At 39.4% G+C, this 20129-nt stretch overlaps 1 long non-coding RNA gene across 1 annotated transcript; it reads right to left on the bottom strand.

The window, feature by feature from the left end:
* Positions 1 to 5632: 5632 nt before the first annotated feature.
* LOC114456548 (uncharacterized) lies at positions 5633 to 12975 on the bottom strand. Its single transcript, XR_003672841.1, has 2 exons — positions 12218 to 12975; positions 5633 to 7785 (listed from the first exon to the last, which is right to left on the bottom strand). It is a non-coding gene; the product is annotated as an uncharacterized LOC114456548 (long non-coding RNA).
* Positions 12976 to 20129: the final 7154 nt, after the last annotated feature.

Raw genomic sequence — 20129 nt, 5'->3', positions numbered from 1 at the left:
AACTCGTATACTGAAAACAAGTCAAACTGAAACATCCTCTTCTAATGACTCTCTCTCCCTCTTGCATCTGTGGCCACTAAGACGCTGTGCTTGTGCTGTAGCCTCTGAGAGCGTGGGCTGTGATTGTGGCTCGTGATGAGACACAGTTTATTAAATAGATGTGTGGGTGTACTCTAAATGTGTTCCATGATCTGAATTCAAGTGCTGTGATGATGAAAATATTTGGTTCTCACCTTCTGGAGAGAAGCTGATTAGGTTTAAGAGCAAAATGGTAATAATTTCACCCAAAGTTTACATCACTTCAGCAAATAATCACCAATTTTTCATAGTTTTAACAATATTTCTCACCATATTAATCTTCAGACTACTGTGAGGATGCTTTTAAATTTGTTCTCTGGCTCCAATCTAACTGTTGAGTTCAAATTCTTTACAAAAAATCCTCTTGGTTCTTCCTGCATTTCTCTTATCCTACTCACCTTGTAGACACACGTCTTCAAGAATCAAGAACATGTCATTTTTATGCTCCTTCCCCTTACAAGGCGGGCAAATATCCAGATTCAGACATCCGTAAAAAATTTACATGCAAAACAATGGTTTTTGCATTCCCCGACAGTCAAGCTGAACCCACCTCTTTGACACTTTTCTTCTTCTCTTGAGTTTTACATTTAAATCTGGATTTGTTATGCTTTCAGACCACACTTCCTGATTTTGATCACTGAATTTATCTCCGCTTGAATAAATGGGGGCGGGGGAGTGCAGCTTGCTTTGTGACAAGAAATCTATGTAGGACACATTTGGAAGAGAAATCCTGTCAGAGCATCTAATTCAGGCAGGGCTAAAACGGATTTCAGGAAGTCACAACTTTGATATGGAGAACTTTTACATGGTTTTGGGAGAAGGGCTGCTTTGCATTTTAGCATGTGGTGAACGAGTAACTTGGCTTATGTGTTCACCAGCTAGTCTAAGATTAACCTGAGCATCCTGCTTTCCCAATCTGGGGAAAAGAACAATAGGTTGATCATGCTTTTGTACAATGGCGTATTAGGGTCACATTAAAAAAAACAAAATATGGGCACTACAAGGTTAAAGTTGTAGTATTTTGAGAATTCAGTTGTGATGAATAAAATTGAAATACAAACAGGATATTGTCTGTGTTGTGGTCACACATGCATTATGGAGAGTTGCATAGTGAGATTATACTTCTCTTTAGGTTTCACACATGGTAAAATACTACCCATCATCACCACACTGTCATCAGTTTAAGGACTTTAAGGTGACTTTGCAGACGTTTGCGTTTGTTCTGACAAAAGAACCAGACTGATGTATGTTGCATTCACTTCAACAGGGAATTCTGAGCACTGTACCATTACATGTTTTTGAAGATACGGCTTTATAAAATTATGACTCTTTTCTCAAAATAATATGACTTTAATATCAAAATATTACAACTTTAATTTAATAAAATGATGACTTTATTCTCAAAATAAAACAACTTTAATCTCACAGTGCTCAGATTTCTTTTTATTTTCATGTGACCCTAATATGTCGTCATACTTTTGTCTTCCCAAACTGAAAAAATAAATAAATAATTTTCTTCATAACCTACATTTTTTCATTTTTTCAACCAACTCCCTAGGTACATTAATCACATTATGAAAACCTTTATCATGATTAGCCCAAGTTTAATCCAAAAAATAATTGTGAATTAGTTACTTGACATAAAGTTTGCATAAACAAGGAAGATGTCCTCAATTAGGAAATAAGAACTCTTGCAAATAGTGTGGAACGCAAACTTTTTACTATTTTTAGTTTCTCAGGGTGTGACCAGATCCGATATTTTCAAAGTTATATACCTGTGGCTGTCCTAGGCTGTTCCACCTCATTTAAATGTGATCTGATCCTCTCCCTCACTAGGTACATTGTGTTGTGTGTAAAACAAGGCTTAAAATTACAATAAAAAATCAGACCCAGTTTTACCTATCTGTATTGGCCATCCTAAGGTTATGTAAGGCTATTAATTTTACAGATACATAAAACTACATGTCCTCATACATGGACTAAAAGGAAATATGTAACCGGTCTTGGACCCTCAAGATTTTAAAACGGTAAGGTAGTCATGTGCCGTTGTCTAGTCTGAGCAATGAGCATATATGAGAGCTGATCAGCTGTTCCAAAGAACTGTTGGATTTTACATTTGAATTACAATAAAAAAAAAAGGATCTTTCATTTTTGAAGGGTCATTTATCTCAAGTGTAAAAAAAAAAATGTAAGAAAAATATGATTTGAGACAACATAGGCGACAACTGTGCTATAAGTTTGAAGCAACATGTTTCTGACTTTGCAGACAATAATGTGCTATTATCTTCACAGCATTCAACACATTTAAGTTGTATTAAGCAGAAAACCTTATTGCAACGTGCAAATCTGTCAAACATGTCCCAGGCAAAACGCACCTGGTCACTTTTTATATGTCACCAGTTTGAATCTCACCTGGGCCATCACTGCGGATGTTGAGCAAGTCCCTTAAAGCTGCTACCCGGAGTTTCAGAGAAACGTCTCGATATCCCGACCTAAGCAGCACCACTTCCTCTCACTGCCTCTCCCAATCTACCAGAAGCCACGCCTCTAGTTTTCTGCACGCACATCGCAGAACATAACATGGTCGCATCTGGTCGCATTGATATAGGTCTATGGGTCAGGTTAGAGCCAAAATCATATTTACCTGCCTTGTTTCCGTGCGCAGTTCCACATTCACTTTGATTGACAGTCTCAAATACAGGAAGTCGAAGCCTATTGGCTGGGCGATCACGGCGCTCGTTTCCATTTGTATAGGGGTCTATAGGATGAAGGCGGGACTTATAGACATTAATGTATATGAATGACCACCAGCAGTAGACTAAAAGACGAGTGAGGTATTTTTTCGCATTTCAAAAGGATGATACATAAACATAGATTTCTCAGAAACTTCACTACTACCCCTTGGGGAAAATGGGGAAAATGCATAGAAAGAATTTCACTACGGTGATTATTAAAGGAGACATTATTATAAGTGAAATATGCTAATAAAACTGTCAGGCTTAAGGTTAAAAGTAATTCTGCAGATGAGGTTCATTTGGTTTATTGTTTCTTACTCTGTGCCATGTCTCATTTTAAAAAGGGCTTCAAGAGAGAAAAAACTACTTCAACCTAAAGAAATTGTCTTCATCGTCATTTAGTTTATGTGCCTAACTTTTCTATTTTAACCACAAAATTTATCTTTGTGGAAAGACTCTTGAATTTTAGTAAGAAGCAAACTGTTGAGTTTGCAAATTAGAGGAAACTGCATTTTGACACAGTGTTAAATTCCATCGTGCTCTGCTGCCACGGGTTGAATGGCCTTTGAATAACAAAAGAAGCAGTCTGACACTGCCAGGCATGAGAATGTCAAGTTGAAATGGTGTGGCTCGTGTGGCGGATGGATTAATCGCCCGCACGGCTTTTCAGTGAAGCTATCAAAACGATGTCAGCTCAACGAGATAGAGATAGCACTGACAATCTGCTCCGCGGAATCATCCATCTGGCATGCACCGCAATCTTCAACATATTGTTCAGCAAAGGATGTTACAGCTTACAAAACAGCTAGGCGAGGATTTTATCGGTTGGGCACGATGGCTGTTGGATGTTTGGATGGAGGTGAGACAATGGCTCCAGCGTGAGTTATGAGCAGGAATTTTAGCAGCTGGGGTTCAAAAAGCACAGATCTTGTTTGGTTCGTTGCCTAATCCATTATATTTGAAGAAAAAGGCCAAGCTAAGCTGTTTTTAGTCCCGTTTCTTTTCTTTTGACAGGATTATTTTACTATGCTACTCACAATACACCCCTCCTAATGGGGTGGGAAATCTTTCTGACAGGACTCAGTGCATTTCGTTTAAAAGATACAAACCAGAAGCATTGGAAGAGAAAATAAATGTGTTTATGATTAATATGTCTACGCCCTGCCTTCATTGTGTGCTCTTCATTTTTCCCTTGTGATTGATTTGTGGCAATACACGGAAGAATGTCTCATAGATTTCAATGCTTTAGACTTAGTTTTGGTTCCTTCATTGATCTTGTCACATGCAGCGTTACTAGATATTCAAAGATTTTCTCCATAAAGCTATAACTGGTTACTGCTTCATTTGTTTAAATGACATAACAACTCACGATGCAGAAATAATAATTAAAATCTCTTCACACTGAATGCATGTCTGATTTCTTAAAAGTCGCAATATGTCTTTATTTGTGGTTTTCAAAAAAACTGCAGGCTGAAAAATTGCAACCCTTCCACTTTTCACCATAATGAGAATATACGATAAGTGTGACTAGATTTTGGAAACACATCAATAAAGAATACGTGGAAATAAAACATTGTTTTGGTTACCTTGCTGTAGAAAAGATAAATCCACGACAAAATCCCAACAGATGAAGTTCCAACGGACAAAATCCCAAAAGTCAAAACCCCAGAAAAATTAGAAAATTGTCAGATTTGATCTTCTTTAACAATTGCATAACCCTAACCCTACCACAACCCTAGTCATGCAATAATAGCCAATAATAAGATGTTTGTTGTAAAATTTTTGTCAAATTTTCATATTCATACATGAAACTGGGATTCTGTTCATTTTTCTAATAAGCAGTTGGGATTTTGTCAACTCCTTTAATAAGGTGTTGGGATTTTGTTCATTAACCAGGAAGGAAAAGTAAATTATTAAGATAACAAAGTCCACTTTCACATGAAATTTGTATATATTCATTTAACTTATTTAACTTGTTTTTTCATTATTCTGTAAAACAAGCAAAGCAGCATAGCACCGCATGACAAAAAAACCAAAAAGTAACCATACAAACTCTGTAAAAATCCATTCCTAAACTACACAGTCAACTGGGCAAAGTGTTGCTGCCCCTTTGCAGATGGCCTTTTAAGGAAACTCCCAGGGGTTTCAGTTATATTTCAGTTCGCTGAGGTTTCACAATCTTCTTTGAGGCACTTTCTGAAGTCATGAGGTCGCTGACTGATGAACAAAACTGTAATATTTTACACACAACAAAGCCTGCAGTTATAGTCATACATTCTCTACATATGATACATTTGTTTTGTTTGTTTGCCCTGCTCATTTAAAATCATAAATTTAGATCGAGGAAAACATTGTTGATATTGTAAGGCTAACACAGCGTGAACCCAAGAACAAATTAGATTTTAGGTTTATACCCTTAACGCTATGCTAAATAGATCTTTACAATTAAATAAATAAATAAAGGGCCAAGTTTGACTTTCAGTTTAATTTCTCACTTCAATTGACATGATTTAAACAAGTTGACTAAGTTTAGATTTTTCTACTGATGGTAAAAATATATATGTATATATTTGCAATTTCTGTTTTGGATTTTTGGTTATTTCCAGACCTGGGCCATGTAAAAGTAATCCAATTTTGTCACCTAAAAAGTAACTATTTCCTCTAATAAAAGAATCATCCTTAAGGTCATGTGTCTATGGAGAGGAGTCTTTGCATCCTGGGCTTTAAATCTTACCTCTGATCTCTGGTTAGATACAAAGGCACTTTGCTTAAGGTCAGAAATAAAAATGGTAACTAAAAAGAAATCAAAACTATAAGCCTGTTGTCAGTGCAAGAGGATCCAGAGCATTTTTTTTTTTTTTTTTTTTTTAACAAAAATGGCAATATTTTTCCAAATTATTCATATTCCCTGTATTTTTATCATAACTATAATATAAATATATGAAAGTATGTTGAATAATTTGCATGCAAAAATGTGTACAAGATTATTTGACTGCATTAGGAAAAATAATTTCCCTAAAGTGGCCCCAGGTCTGAAAAATACTTGAATCCATCAACCTAGAGTTTACTTTTAATAGGACGATTATAAAACAATCATTCAGATCATTTTCACCATTAAAAACATCAGATATTTTAGAATTTATGTATGTACACTATTTGAAACACAAAATAGTAAAATATTACCTGATTTTGTTTTTGTACATTTTGGAAATATATATATATTTCCTCATGTCTTAAGGCAAACTGTAATTGTGTAATACTCTGATTTGAATTCATTTCTGTGTGAATCAGTGAATGAATGTCTGATCATGATGTTCTCTGGAGCCTCAGACATGTACCGGTAAACAAAGGCTGTTTACAATGAACCTTTACGAAATAACTGAACCCATTAAAATGTTCATCATTTCCAAAGGCAGTAAGTGAACCTTGAATTATTACATAATCACAGTAGCTCAAACTGCCGGATCTTTGATCTTTCTGTCCAATAAAATGTCTAATGTAAGCATTATAAATGAACAGAATTATGCACTTTAGCACCAAAACACAAGAGCATTAAATGAATGACCTGGAACAAAAGTAATATTATACTAAAATGCCGTTATATGATCCCAGAAATGAATGGAATAAAACCAGCTGTAGATTTTAGGACCACTAAGGCTTTATCCAATGACCATAAATCCAAATACTTATATTTATTTAATAAAAGGACCTCAAAGAAACCTGTTCTCCTTAAAAAGCCATTTAATTTCTTGCATTCTGCTGTGTTTGTTTGCCTCGAGGCCTCAGAATTAGCAGTGACGCCATCAACATAGCGTTCTTGTCACTTTGTTTTTGCGACTATGATACCAGTCTCAATAGAGCAGATATTCACACGTATTAGCATTGTCAAACAGTTTGATTGGACGGTTATGGAATGTTTGCTGCAAGCTTACTGTTCAGTGCTAGCAGAAAACCTGTGCAGTGAACCTGAAATGTATATTTGTGTATATTTTTCAGTGATGAAATCTACAAGGAAAGATTAATTTTGCAAGAGTGGATTACCCCAGAAAAAATATTGTATACTTGGAGCTTTCATAAATATCAAGAAATGTTCATCCCTTTCTAAATATATATATTTATATATAGTTTTGAACAAAGCGTCAATTTGTCTTAGTTCATTTTAGTTTTTCATGAATTACAAACTCTTGAAATAATTTAAATGGGATTGACATTGATGACATTTAGGGTTTCCATTGATAGTATGACATACTGATCGTAGTAGAAAGGCCTAAGTGTGAAATGCATGTCCCACTCCTGCTTAAAGCTCAACACCTTATCCTGTAAATCTTGTATAAATTATCACGTATTGTGTACAAATATTTACCCATTTGGATTGTTACGTTGTAATCGCTGCAGTCCTTTAAACCTTCATATTTCACCAGAAAAGAAAAACCCTTTAAAACACTTTTAAACATTGTTCACACTTTTAAATTTGAAGTCTTTCATGTTTTGTTGGTGAAGTTGCACTTATTTTGCTTTCATGCAATTATGTACAAGTCAAATGTGAGCAAATATTCTTAACAGTTCTACAGGAGAGAGGAATAAAGACGTTTGTCCTTTTCTCTTCTGTTTGAAGTGGTGTGGGAGTCCTGCCATTTGACAGCTGCGCAGTCTTAGAACCAGTTCACCTCTGGGTAAGGTAAGCCTCCTTCCTGCTCTGCCCACTTCTATCTCCACGTCCGTAAACATACTATAGGAAAGATGGCTAAAATGTTCTTTGCTGATTGACGAAGAGGCAGTTCTTGACCTACAAGGTGGTGTAGATGTAGACGAAGATGATAACTACCAAGTTAAGGAAGGTCCCGATGATGCCCAACATGGCCAAGATGGTTTCCTCCTTACTTTCCTTGTCATTGGTTCCTTTTTCCTCATCACTGTAGACAGTGTTTACCATTTTACCGGAGAATGCCTGTAGTTTGCGTCTCAGACCGATCTACAGGAGGAAGATAAGGAAGTTAAAAAAAAAAGACAAACACGTTTCATGTTTCAGATAATACGAATATTTCTCCCTGAAGATAAACTTAGCACATCGCACGGTGGGCAGTGATAATGGCAATAAACCAACAAGACATTTAAACTAGTAATATGTTGGTAAGATGTTTGGCGAGGGAATAAAATCATTAAAATCTAATCAAGAAAGTGATTGCTGTGCTCTTATATTTTAATTCCCTTGTAATGGAGAAAAAGCTGTCTGGTTATGTGAGTTATTAGTGACATAAGTGGGATATTGGAGCTGGAGTAGACTGAAAGTAGCTGTTTTTATCAGGTAATTTAATCACAATTTTTGCACAATTACACACACACTTCCTCATTCATGCACTCTTTAACAAAGTTATCCCTGTTTGCCTCCAAATGTTCTTAAAACTATATATTTTGAAAGACTTATCTTCAAAAAACACTTATAACATCATTATGTTACTAAAACATAAAGCGCAACCTACAGTATTTGGAGTGAGATTTTCAAACTACACAGGCAAGTTGACATTGATTTTGTTAAGTATCATTTAACAGAGATAGAGATTAAACACTTTTATTTAAGTCATCCATCCAGTCACTAAAACAGCCCAGGGTCATTGTCTGACTGCTAATTCAGCATACACACCCTTAACAATTCAAACGTCCATCTAACGGCTCGCATAGACAAACTTAGTCACACATGCACTTGAGGTGAATATCTAGATCTGGATGGAAAGAAACGGATAAACTTTCGAACTAAAAAACATTTAGAAGTGGATTGACATACGGTAAATAACCTCACATAAACTGACATAACACTTGAATCCCAGTAAATGAGCAGAAACGCTTGGAAATTCTGCAAACTCCCACTCGGAGGGCCTGTGTGTGTGTGTGTGTGTGTGTGTGTGTGTCATTAGAAACTAGCAGTACATTTTTTTAGCCCTTAGGCACAGCAGCTCTGTTCGAGTTGCCTTCCAAACACCTCTCAGGAGAAACAAGCTCCGTTTGTGGGTCACTGACTTTTTAGAAGCAACAGAGACGCACGTTAGGTAATGTGGACTAAAAATAAACCCTCACTCTTGATGAAAGGCAATGTTATGCAAGACAAACAGCACTTTGAACGCCAATGGTTACCAAAAGTATATTTTCACTCCAGATGTAGAAATGTAGAATTGTTGAAAAGACACTAAAGAAGTAAAACAAGCAACATTTAGAAGCAACTCACACATTTTTTTGATATCTCACGTACACTGAACAGCAACGATGAATGTATGAAATATATTGACGTCTTTGTTTCTTTGGTAAGTTTTAACCCAAAGATATACCTTACACCATGAAGGAGTTCCATTCATTTTGGAGGTAATTAAGATCATTGTACTGATTCTGGATTACCGGTAGCTTCAGATATAAAAAATTCTCTATCTCTCATCATTGGTGAAATTTCAAAAATGTTGGTTTGTAATTAACCCAGCTTTATGAAATTTGACTCAATTATGTCACATTGGTTACTCAGTCATCTCACACAATTTCTTCCGCATCAAATCCAGATTATGCATTTCATCACGATTTTGTGAAAGAAATAGAGTTGGGGGGGGGGCACACATTTGGACGTAGTGTATTGTTGTGAATGGAAATAGAAATTTCTTCAGAGCCTTTTAAGTGTGAATGATCATGGTACCATGATCAGAATCACTGATCCAGATAACTGCTAGTGGTCTTACAGTTGAGGATTGGAGAAACTTTTGGATAGATATCATCAATCAATTGCCTTAAAGCTGATATTTGGAGTTTCTGAGAAATCTATGTTTATGTATCATTCTTTTGAAATGCGAAAAACTACCTAACTAGTCTTTTACTATGGTCTACTGCCGGTGGTCATTCATATACATTAATGAATATAAGTCCCTCCTTCGTCCTATAGACAACTATGCAAATGCAAGAGAGCGCCGACTTCGCCCAGCCGATAGGCTTCGACTTCCTGGAGCGGGCCACTGTCAATCACAGTGAATGCGCGTGCACCGTCACAACAGCAAATAGGTATCACTGAACAGCATAGCGTCATGGCAGAGCGCTCCCAAGCTCCAGTTACCCATTCCACGATTGCCAACGTATTAAGCTTCTACTAAAAAAGAAAAGAAAAGTTGAGGTACAAAGCTTGTGGATAAACATCTTCGTGACTACGACAGACTTTATCTCGGAGCTGCTTTTCAAAGGTGGAGGGACTTGCTGCTTTTAAAAGGATTCCGAATGGACCAAGTATTTGGTGACATTTCTCATGGACAGATAATAAGCATGTTTTAATCAAAAGTTATGGCACTCTAACAATAAATGTGTAGTTTTAGTAGTTATGCAACTTTGTTATGTTTCGCAATGCGCGTGCACAAACGTAGAGGCGTATCTTCTAGCAGATTGGCAGAGGCAGGGGAGGAAGTAGAGCTGGTGAGGGAGGGACATCGAGACGTTCTCTCAGAAACTCCGGATAACAGCTTTAACTAGAAAATCATCAGCTCTTATAAAGGTGTGCCTATTGTTAACCCAGAAGGTCTTTGATACTCGTGAAGTCAATTGGCTTTTGTTAAAGCCTATTTGGACTTTCAAATCACTTTAATGATATGATTAAAGTGATTGACCTGTCAAAGCACTAAAGGCCTACACTGTGACTCTGAATAACAGAGACATCCAATTATCATCTAATATCGAGCTGCTGTCATGTATAAAAGCCTATATGGAGCAATGTTTCTGTGGTAAAGTGCATCGTCCTCTTGATCTGTAACAATGGACTCTGATTGGCTCTCCTGGGGAGCTCAATAAACAGGGCTTTCCTCTAACGCAGTGGGGATATGTACATGCCTCCCTGCGTGCGCCCTTGTGTATAAGGATGCCTGCTTGAAGCCGCCAATATAAACAAGCATTCAGCTTGGAAACACAGTGGGAGGGAGGTAAATAAGGCCCTGGGATGCTGAGTGCGAGATGGAGAGGGGAGGTTTGAAGGAAAAGGAGGCGGAGGTGGTGAGATGGCGCTGCCAAAACCTGATTACAGAGTAGAAGGATACAGCTGCGCGTCACATAGTAAAACCCTGTAGAAGCCTTTCAGTGCCTGCTCGACATGTTGATCCATTTATGTGCCGTAATCCATATATGGGGTACTATCATATTCCAGAGCGAGGTAATCTTAACTCGCCAATAGAATCTGTGAATATTGTTTTGTACTAAAAGGTAATAATCATTCAAAAGCTGTTTCCATTCCCTCCCCATTACTCAGTTGTTCCTTCATTGTCTGTGGTTCAAGGGCACAGACAGTTTGACATTTCAGCATTGATTTCTGGTCCCCGTAAATACAATGTTTTTCTGTGTTTTGTTCCTTTTTTTGAGCTGTCGTTCACTTCGAGGACCACATTTGTGTGTCAACACTACTTTTTCAAAGGTTTATACCCTGTGCTTCACACATGCAGAACCAGATGTATATGAAAAACAATATCAGATGGACAAGCAGAAAGTGATCGGGCGAAATCCAGATGTTCTCACTACACCTGACAGAGGCTCAGCTCAGTGGACAGTAAAACCTTTTTGCCACTTGAATAATCAGGAGCATGTCAAACAAGTCTGAACACTAAATGGATCTGACAGGCAGGGTCGCTTTTGGCAATGCTTCAAAAAAATGGAGTAAAAGCAGTTTTACAACCGTTGTGCACGTTCCCATGCATATTTCTAAGAATAGTCACTCATTAGATGCACAGATTACAGTTTTGCATTCTCAGCAGCATTTTTTTAGAGAAACGAGACAAGAAAAACAGATGACAGGCAGACAGTTTGACCCAATTATCATAATCTAAGAATGAGAGGAGTTTCAAAATAAAATTTGATGTGACAAAAAATAAACCCAAGAGTTAATTTTAATGTTGTCTTTTTAAAATACATCTTGGCGTCTAGGACAATAGAGATGCAATAGTATTAGTATTAGTAATTTTGTTGCTGTTTTTCAGGTAGTGATTCTACAAATCTGGGCAAAACTTTGTTCCCTATATCAGTAAAAGACGGAGCAAAGTTGTGATCAGTCTAGATTCCACTGGTATATTCAGTTTTCTGGAAATACATCAATAAAAAGTTCATCTTTGAGTGAAGAAGCTCACACAGAAAAGACTCAGATGACAAGAATAACAGTAGTGAGGGTGATTCTGCTGCTGTAGTTAAAGTTAAAAATTAATGTAAAAACAACCAAGCCTGGGAATATCCCACATTTATAAAGAATATATATCATCATTCATTACAAATTTATAGCAGCACCATGTTAGCATTTTTAAAAATGATCAAATATTCATAGCTGGTAGTTACTGAAAGTGATTAACAAACAGGATTGAATAAATAAATAAATAAATAAATAAAAAAACAGTGTTAGTTAAAAGACGTACCTTGCAAAGCATCAGGAATAACAAAGCATTGGACATGCTGTAGGAGGATGTCGTTCCATTGTGCACAAACATTTCCCGAAACTACGGTGAAAGTCGGCCCCTCTCATCCTCTGGCTGTGGACTTTCACAGGATCCAAAGAGCTCTGGTGTCACTTCCACACTGTCCGAGTTGAAATTTTTAGTTGGATTTCTGCTCCTGCTGTTCCACAGCGTCTTTCCCCCGAATTTCATGTCAGTGGTGGCCAAGTTGTGGCTGCTGTCACTTTCTCCTCTTCAGCGTGGTGAGAGCTCACAGTGGGCTGCCCATCTTCTCCCTGCACATCCTCTGTTTGCATCGCCACCTCTGCTTCTCTCCTCCTCCTCCTCCTACTTCTCCTCCTCTTCTTCTTCTTATTCTCCTTGTTGTCTGTGAGGAGGGATGATGTCAAGTTGAAGAATGGAGGCAGTTAATGGGCTGATTGGAGGGTGGGAGGATAATAAAAGCTATTTTAGTTGAATATTTCCATCTTATTTCATCTTTACTCCCCAAAACTTTCAGGCTGTCGACGACTATTAAAGCTTCACTTCATCCATCAAACTTTAAAGCTAATCAGCAATGTGATACATGTTTGACAAGATGTCTTGGCTTTGTTTCATATATTAGTAAAAAATCTCAAACAAATCCCTGCTGAAGTGGTGGAAGCCCCGAACTCGCAAAGTGGAGCGTGAAAACTGAACGCCTGCCACGAAAAGGAAAAGGCAGAGAGGAGGTGTGAGTGCAGTGAAGGAACCATTAGCCTCAAACGAACGCTGTGGTGGTTGCTCTTGGAGGTATCCCCTGCTCTCTATCCGCCGCGCATATTAATGCAGCCACCGTCGCTTAGCAACCGGCTCAGGGGACTCACACAAAGCCTGACGACAAAAAGCATTTGTGACAGAGGCCGGAATGAGGGGTCAGAAGTGTTTTCAGAGGATTTTTTTTGGCTCAATTTTATACTTAAGTGGCTCTTCAGGGTCAAGGTGGAGCCCAATTCAATGATGAGGATGTGCTTTCTTTTGTTTCAGCATTTGTTCAATTGGAGCTTTCATCAAACTTGGACTTTCTCACATTGTGGGAGAGCAAGCGGGTAAATAAATATTGATTGAATAATGTAGCTATCCGTGTAAAAGGCAAAGAGCGTGCATATGAATTTGTTATGAAAGTTTAAAGTGCTTTTGTGCAAAACAACAGAATATAGAAGTCGACCATTGAACAGAAACTTGTGAAATCGCTTTTGTCGATTGTGATTTTAAACATAATAATAAAGAAGCTGATTCAGATTATAGGAAATAAATGTTCTTACAAAACACACATTGGTATGTGTGTATTTGATTCATTAGCAGTGGCGGCTCCTGACAAATTTCTCAGGGGGGGAAACTGTTCTGAAGATGACTAAGGTGACCCGTTATATGGGAAAATTAATAAGCAGCAAGACAATTGTCACACCTTGTTATTTTCTACTCAACTTACATAGCAATACCAAATGTTACGACTACAGGGAAAAGTTATATCCAGAAATTCACATTCAAATTCAAATTCAAAGTGTTTAATGTCATATGTACAGTTAGAAACACGTTTCCCTGTACAATGAAATTCTTGCTTTGCCGACCGCCAGTGAATGCTTACGTAATAAAAGAATAAAATCAAGAGGTATAACTATAATAGCTAACAGTGACATGCAACACTGTTACTCAACAAAACCTGTACATTAAATACAATACACCTGTACAATTAATGTGAAAAATACAAATATATTAACTATACAGAAAGTAGAGGTGATATATACAATGGTATGTGCAAAAAGCTGTTTCCTAATAGAAAGACATGGTGTTAGCTGTGCATGGGCTCATCTAAAGTGCGAATCCAGGTGGTGTTAAACCAATAAAATTAACTTGGCTCTACAAATGAAGATCAACAGAGAGATAAACTGTGAATCAGTTTAACTTCAAATATCTCTGAACATGGACGGATACGCTTGCTTTTACCAAAGGAGACTACATACAAGTCAAAATCATTAATAGCATTTATTTACAGTTTTTTTAAAGTAGTTCTTTTAATTACAAACAATTTATATAAATACAAATAAAGGGGTAGTACATTCAGCTTGCTCAACATTGCACAAACAATACTGTATTTGCAGAAACAAACAGTAAATACAGTATATGTACAGATTTTCATATCGGTAACAACATTTTAAAGAGTTTGTGCAGCTTAACTATCTTTAAGTGCAAATGAAAGTGCACACATTCAACAGTGAACTATAAATACAAATATCATATCTGGCCAATTGTATAGATTTCCAAATATATATATATATATATATATACTGAAATTAGAAAAAAAAATATTTTACATGAGAGTGAATGAAATTTTTAATTTGACTGAGTTCGCTCAAAAGGGGCGGTGCTTAACGTTAAGCACCGCTTAACGTTAAGCACCGCTTAACGTTAAGCCTTTTGAGCGAACTCAGTCAAATTAAAAACAGTCCTGCGCTAATTGGACAATGACATAGAGAGCAGCTCAAACTGCCTAGAACTGTCACAGCCCTGTGGAATAATAGGGCATCGCCCTATCTCCCTTATGAAGAAACTGTCTATGTTCAATAGGCTTAAGGTTTTCTTTAAATAGAGGGTTTTCAAGGCAAGTCATCAATCCGAAAGTTGCCATTTTGGAGATACAGTAAGCAGCAGGTTTACAAACAGTACACACATGCAAATCCCAAATTTTGAGAGGAAATGGTGAACTATTGCCGTGTTTTTGGCTGTACTAATCGGTCAGACCATGAAAAACATCTGGAGTTTTATAGACTGACAAAAGTTATAACAGATCAGGGAGAACAATGTCTGTATTTTATAGTCAGTAGTTCTACATCAGGAGAGCAGTGACTTGAGACTAGCTCACCATTGGTGAAGGAAAAATGCAACTCCTAAAATGGGACATTTCCAACATTAACTCTACCAAGGAGGTTATGTTTATAGTGTTTATCTAGTAATTGATTTTGATGACATTTTTAAGAAATATCCAAAATGGGGAAAGGGAGTGAATAGAATTTGGGGATGATCCAGATCAGAATCTTGGATCAGTTCTAAAAATTGAAAACTAAAGAAAAATACAGTTCCTCAAAGGTTCAAATACTCTCAGCATCATTTCCTACACCTTTGTGGTCTTGAGAAAAGTGGTAAAAACGTTCAATGAAATTGGTTTTTAAGTTGTGGTATGGTTGAAGTTGAAGAGAACCATGCTTGATTGCTTTCAACTCAAGCATGGTTTTCTCGCAGTGCCGACGGTCCAATGGTGTAAGCAGATCAATGTCTGTTTTCCTTGTGCTTATTCCTCAACTCTAGATTTAAGCTACACACACAACTATTCTGTTATTGCAATTGTTCCGATCATTCTTCATGAAATAAGTGGAAAGTGGTACAAACAAGGAAGTTCCTGGCAGAAATGGTAAGGAACAATGACATTTTCTATTGTTTTCAGACTCGAGCCTTCATGTTGGGAAAAAGCTGTGAAAGCTAAACTAACACCAGGAAGAAAAAGCGTCTTTGTTGTTTCTCTGTTCTTGTCCTCTTCCTCCGACCCGGATTTCACACTTCATCTTAGCCAAAGGGAATTGGGCTTTCAGTGTTTGAACGATATGTACAAAGACATATCCTTTGGCTTTTATAAGTTGGGACTCACTGAGGCCATGATAAAGAAAAGGTAATGTAACACTTGGAATATTTCTGGTCATTCACCAATTCATATTTCAGACATTGCTTTTGTGCAAGAGACACATCTTACAACTAAAGAGGACAGCGTGGATGCTGCATCCAATATAATGCCTGATGCTTTTTTGAGTCCTATCCTGTTTGTATTATAATGTCTTTTTAAATAAACCAGTTTCTGAGTTTTTTTCTTCATTTATTTCAAAATAGATAAAACTAGAATAAAACAACCAAAGAGATATTGACAAAGTAGCCTGGTCTCCTTCAAAAAGTGTCACGTCCAGAAGGTTATGTTAAGTTATGTTTAGTTTTTTGTCTTTGTTTTGTCATCCACTTCCTGTTTTATTTTGATACTCATCTCTTCCCTCTCATTTCAGATCCTGACTTCCTCCCTTTGTGTGATTTCCCTCCAGTGTGATTGTTAACTCCGCCCCTGATTGGTCCCACCTGTGTTCCCCTACCTCATGTATAAATAGTCTGTGTCTCCCTTTGTCCTGTCCCAGTTCGTCTTGTTGTGTGCAGCCAGAGAACCAGCGTTTATTCCATGTTTCAGGTTTCATGTTCTTCATCTGGTCAGAGTGATTTTACGTTGTTACCTTGTTTATTAAAATATTCTTTATTTGAACTTTGACTCCTGAGTTGTGCATTTGGGTTCTAGTCCATGCTCGAGCGTGACAGTACGAACTGGCCAGCATGAACCCAGCCGACTCAGATCAGTTAACGGCGGCCATTCACTCCCAGAATGCTCGCCTGAACCAGTAGGAGGATCAGATGTCCTCTCTGCACAGTGGAGTGAAGGAGCTGGCGAACTGTCAGGAGGATTTTAAAGGAACCATAACCAGCCAAGTTAACCTCCTGGCTGCCCAGATACAGCAGGTCCTCACTCACCTCACGAAGGATTCCCCCTCGCCCGACACAGCAGCTATCCACTCGCCGCCAGCCGCTGCAGCCTCTTCGGTGCCGGTTTTCCATGCCTCGGCCCCACGCCTCTCCCCACCTGAAAAGTTCTCCGGGGAGTCTGGAGAATGCAGAGCTTTTATTGTTGACTGTGAGATGCATTATGAACACTTCCCATCAGCGTTTCCCACAGAACGGTCCAAAGTGGTTTTTATGATTTCCCACCTCACCGGGCGGGCGAGGGCGTGGGCTACGGCTGAGTGGTCCCGGGATTCACCGATCTGTGGGTTCCTTGAGGACTTCAAACAGGCTCTAAGGAGGACTTTTGATCCCCTCTCGTCTGAGCGAGAGAAGGCTCGTGAATTGGGCAACATCCAGCAAGGTATGGACTCCGTCTGTGATTATGCTATCCGCTTTCGCACCCTAGCCACGGACAGCGGCTGGACTGCCACTGCCCTTTATGATGTCTTCCTTAAGGGACTCTCTGACCAGATACAAGATTTGTTAGTACCCCTTGATTTGTCAAAAGACCTGAACTCCTTGATAACTTTAGCTGTAAGAACTGACAATTGCTTACAAGAGCGTCGGCGAAGCCGAAAACCAACCCCAAAACCGGTTGTTCTCTGTCAGGACCACGCCAGGACTATCCCCAGCTGTCAGAATTCCGCCTGCATCCCATCACTGGTTCCATGGAGGAAGGTATCCTCTAAGGCGGAAGAGGAGCCCATGCAGCTGGGACGAGCTAAATTATCCACAGAGGAGCGTCGTCGTCGTCTACAGGAAGGCAGGTGCTTCTACTGTGGGCAGCAAGGCCATCTCCTTGCAACGTGTCCATCAAAAGGGCAGGCTCACCAGTAGATGGCAGGGTACTGGTGAGCCGTTTCTCCTCTGCTGAATTTCCTCCTCGTGCTTTAACAGAAATCACGGTAAAACATCACAACACCACAGTTTGCCTTGGGGTTCTTATTGACTGAGGGGCTGATGAGAGCTTCATGGACTGGGAGTTTGCCACAAAACTTTATTTGAAAGCTGAACAATTATCCCACCCTATAGAGGCCAGTGCCCTTGATGGGAGTTTGCTTTTCCAAGTATCTCATAAAACTGAACCTGTAACTGTAATTATTGGGGACCACCATGAACTAATGTGTTTTCATTTGTATCGCTCTACCCAACACTCCCTTATCCTGGGTTTCCCCTGGTTAAAAGAGCATAACCCGCACATTGACTGGAAGACTGGAAGGGTTTTGAACTGGGCTGAGAGTTGTAAAGACAAGTGTTTTAAGTCATATCATGATTTGAATGAAAAAACTGTTTTTAATTCTGTCTCTGTTTATGTCAACTCAGACTCTGACCTGTCTTCAGTCCCGAAATGCTACCATGATCTAGGTGAGGTATTCAGTAAAAGTAAGGCTACTTCCCTTCCCCCTCACAGACCGTATGATTGTCCCATTGATCTGATCCCAGGGGCCCCAATTCCTAAGGGAAGATTATACGCTATCTCTGGCCCTGAGAAGAAGGCTATGACTGAATACATTGAGTCATCATTGAAGGCTGGCCTTATTCGCCCCTCTTCATCTCCAGCTGGGGCAGGGTTCTTTTTTGTGGGGAAAAAAGATGGGTCTCTCCGGCCGTGCATTGACTATGGGCCACTCAATGACATCACTGTTAAAAATCGATACCCCCTACCACTCATGTCATCAGCATTCGATCAGCTTCAGCAGGCCACAATCTTTACCAAATTAGACCTCAGAAATGCCTATCACCTGGTTTGAATTCGCGAAGGTGATGAATGGAAGACAGGCTTCAACACACCTAGTGGTCATTATGAATACTGTGTTATGCCATTTGGGTTGACTAATGCTCCTGCTGTCTTCTAAGCCATGATTAATGATGTACTCAAATACTATATGAATCACTTTGTTTATGTTTATCTTGATGACATCTTGATCTTTTCCACTGACTTAGCCTCTCATGTTCAGCATGTACGCCAGGTTCTCCAGCAGCTGCTGGAGAACCAGCAGCTGCTGGAGAACCAATTGTATGTGAAAGCCGAAAAGAGTGATTTTCACGCCAACACTGTATCTTTCCTTGGCTTCATCATAGCCTCTGGAAAGATACAAATGGATCCGGCAAAAGTTAGCGCTGTGGCTCAGTGGCCTACACCTGATAGCCGTAAAAAGGTTCAGCAATTCCTGGGATTTGCTAACTTTTACAGACGGTTTATCAGAAACTTCAGCACCATAGCTGCACCCCTACATGCCCTCACTTCTCCACTGACCCCTTTCTGTTGGTCCTCCCTAGCGGAGGAAGCCTTCAAGCAGCTCAAAGCACGGTTCACTACTGCCCCCATCCTCATGGTTCCTGATCCCAGCCGGCAGTTTGTGGTGGAGGTGGATGCCTCCAATAATGGGGTGGGAGCGGTACTCTCCCAATGCTCTGGAAAGGACAACAAGCTTCACCCCTGTGCTTTCCTGTCACGGAAGCTTTCACCTGCCGAGACAAACTATGATGTTGGAAACCGCGAGTTGTTGGCAGTCAAGATAGCGTTGGAGGAGTGGAGACATTTTTGGAGGGTGCGCAGCACCCTTTCCTTGTATGGACTGATCACAAGAACCTCCAATACATTCGCAAAGTTAAAAGACTGAACTCACGTCAAGCCAGGTGGACATTGTTTTTTAATCGTTTCAACTTTGTGTTGTCTTACAGGCCGGGGTCCCAGAACATCAAGCCAGATGCCTTGTCCCGTCTGTTCGACCCCGAGCCTACTGCCAAGGAACCTGAGCCCATACTACCACTAAACCGTGTGGTAGGAGCGGTGACCTGGCAAATAGAATCTGAGGTGAAGCAAGCCAATGGTGAGAATCCGACACCTAGTGGTTGTCCGGTGACCCGCCTTTTTGTCCCAGTTGAGATGCGTCCACAGGTGATCCACTGGGCTCACACCTCGGTGCTCACCTACCATCCGGGGGTCAAAAGAACTATGCATGCCATTTCCCAGAGGTTTTGGTGGCCCTCCATGAAGCGGAAGGTTCAGGAGTATGTGGAGGCATGTTCCATCTGCGCCCGCAACAAGACCTCTTCCAGAACGCAGATGGGGTTGTTGCAGCCACTCCCTGTTCCTTCTCGTCCCTGGGCTGAGATCTCTCTGGACTTTGTCACGGGGCTCCCGGTCTCTGAAGGTAACACCACCATTCTCACGGTGGTGGACCGATTTTCTTAAATGACTCATTTCATTGCTTTGGCCAAGCTGCCATCTGCCAAAGAAACTGCTAAAATTATGATGACTCAT

Source organism: Gouania willdenowi, chromosome 22, assembly GCF_900634775.1.
Source record: "Gouania willdenowi chromosome 22, fGouWil2.1, whole genome shotgun sequence".
NCBI lineage: Eukaryota > Metazoa > Chordata > Actinopteri > Blenniiformes > Gobiesocidae > Gouania > Gouania willdenowi.
This window is presented reverse-complemented; position numbering and strand designations above follow the sequence as displayed.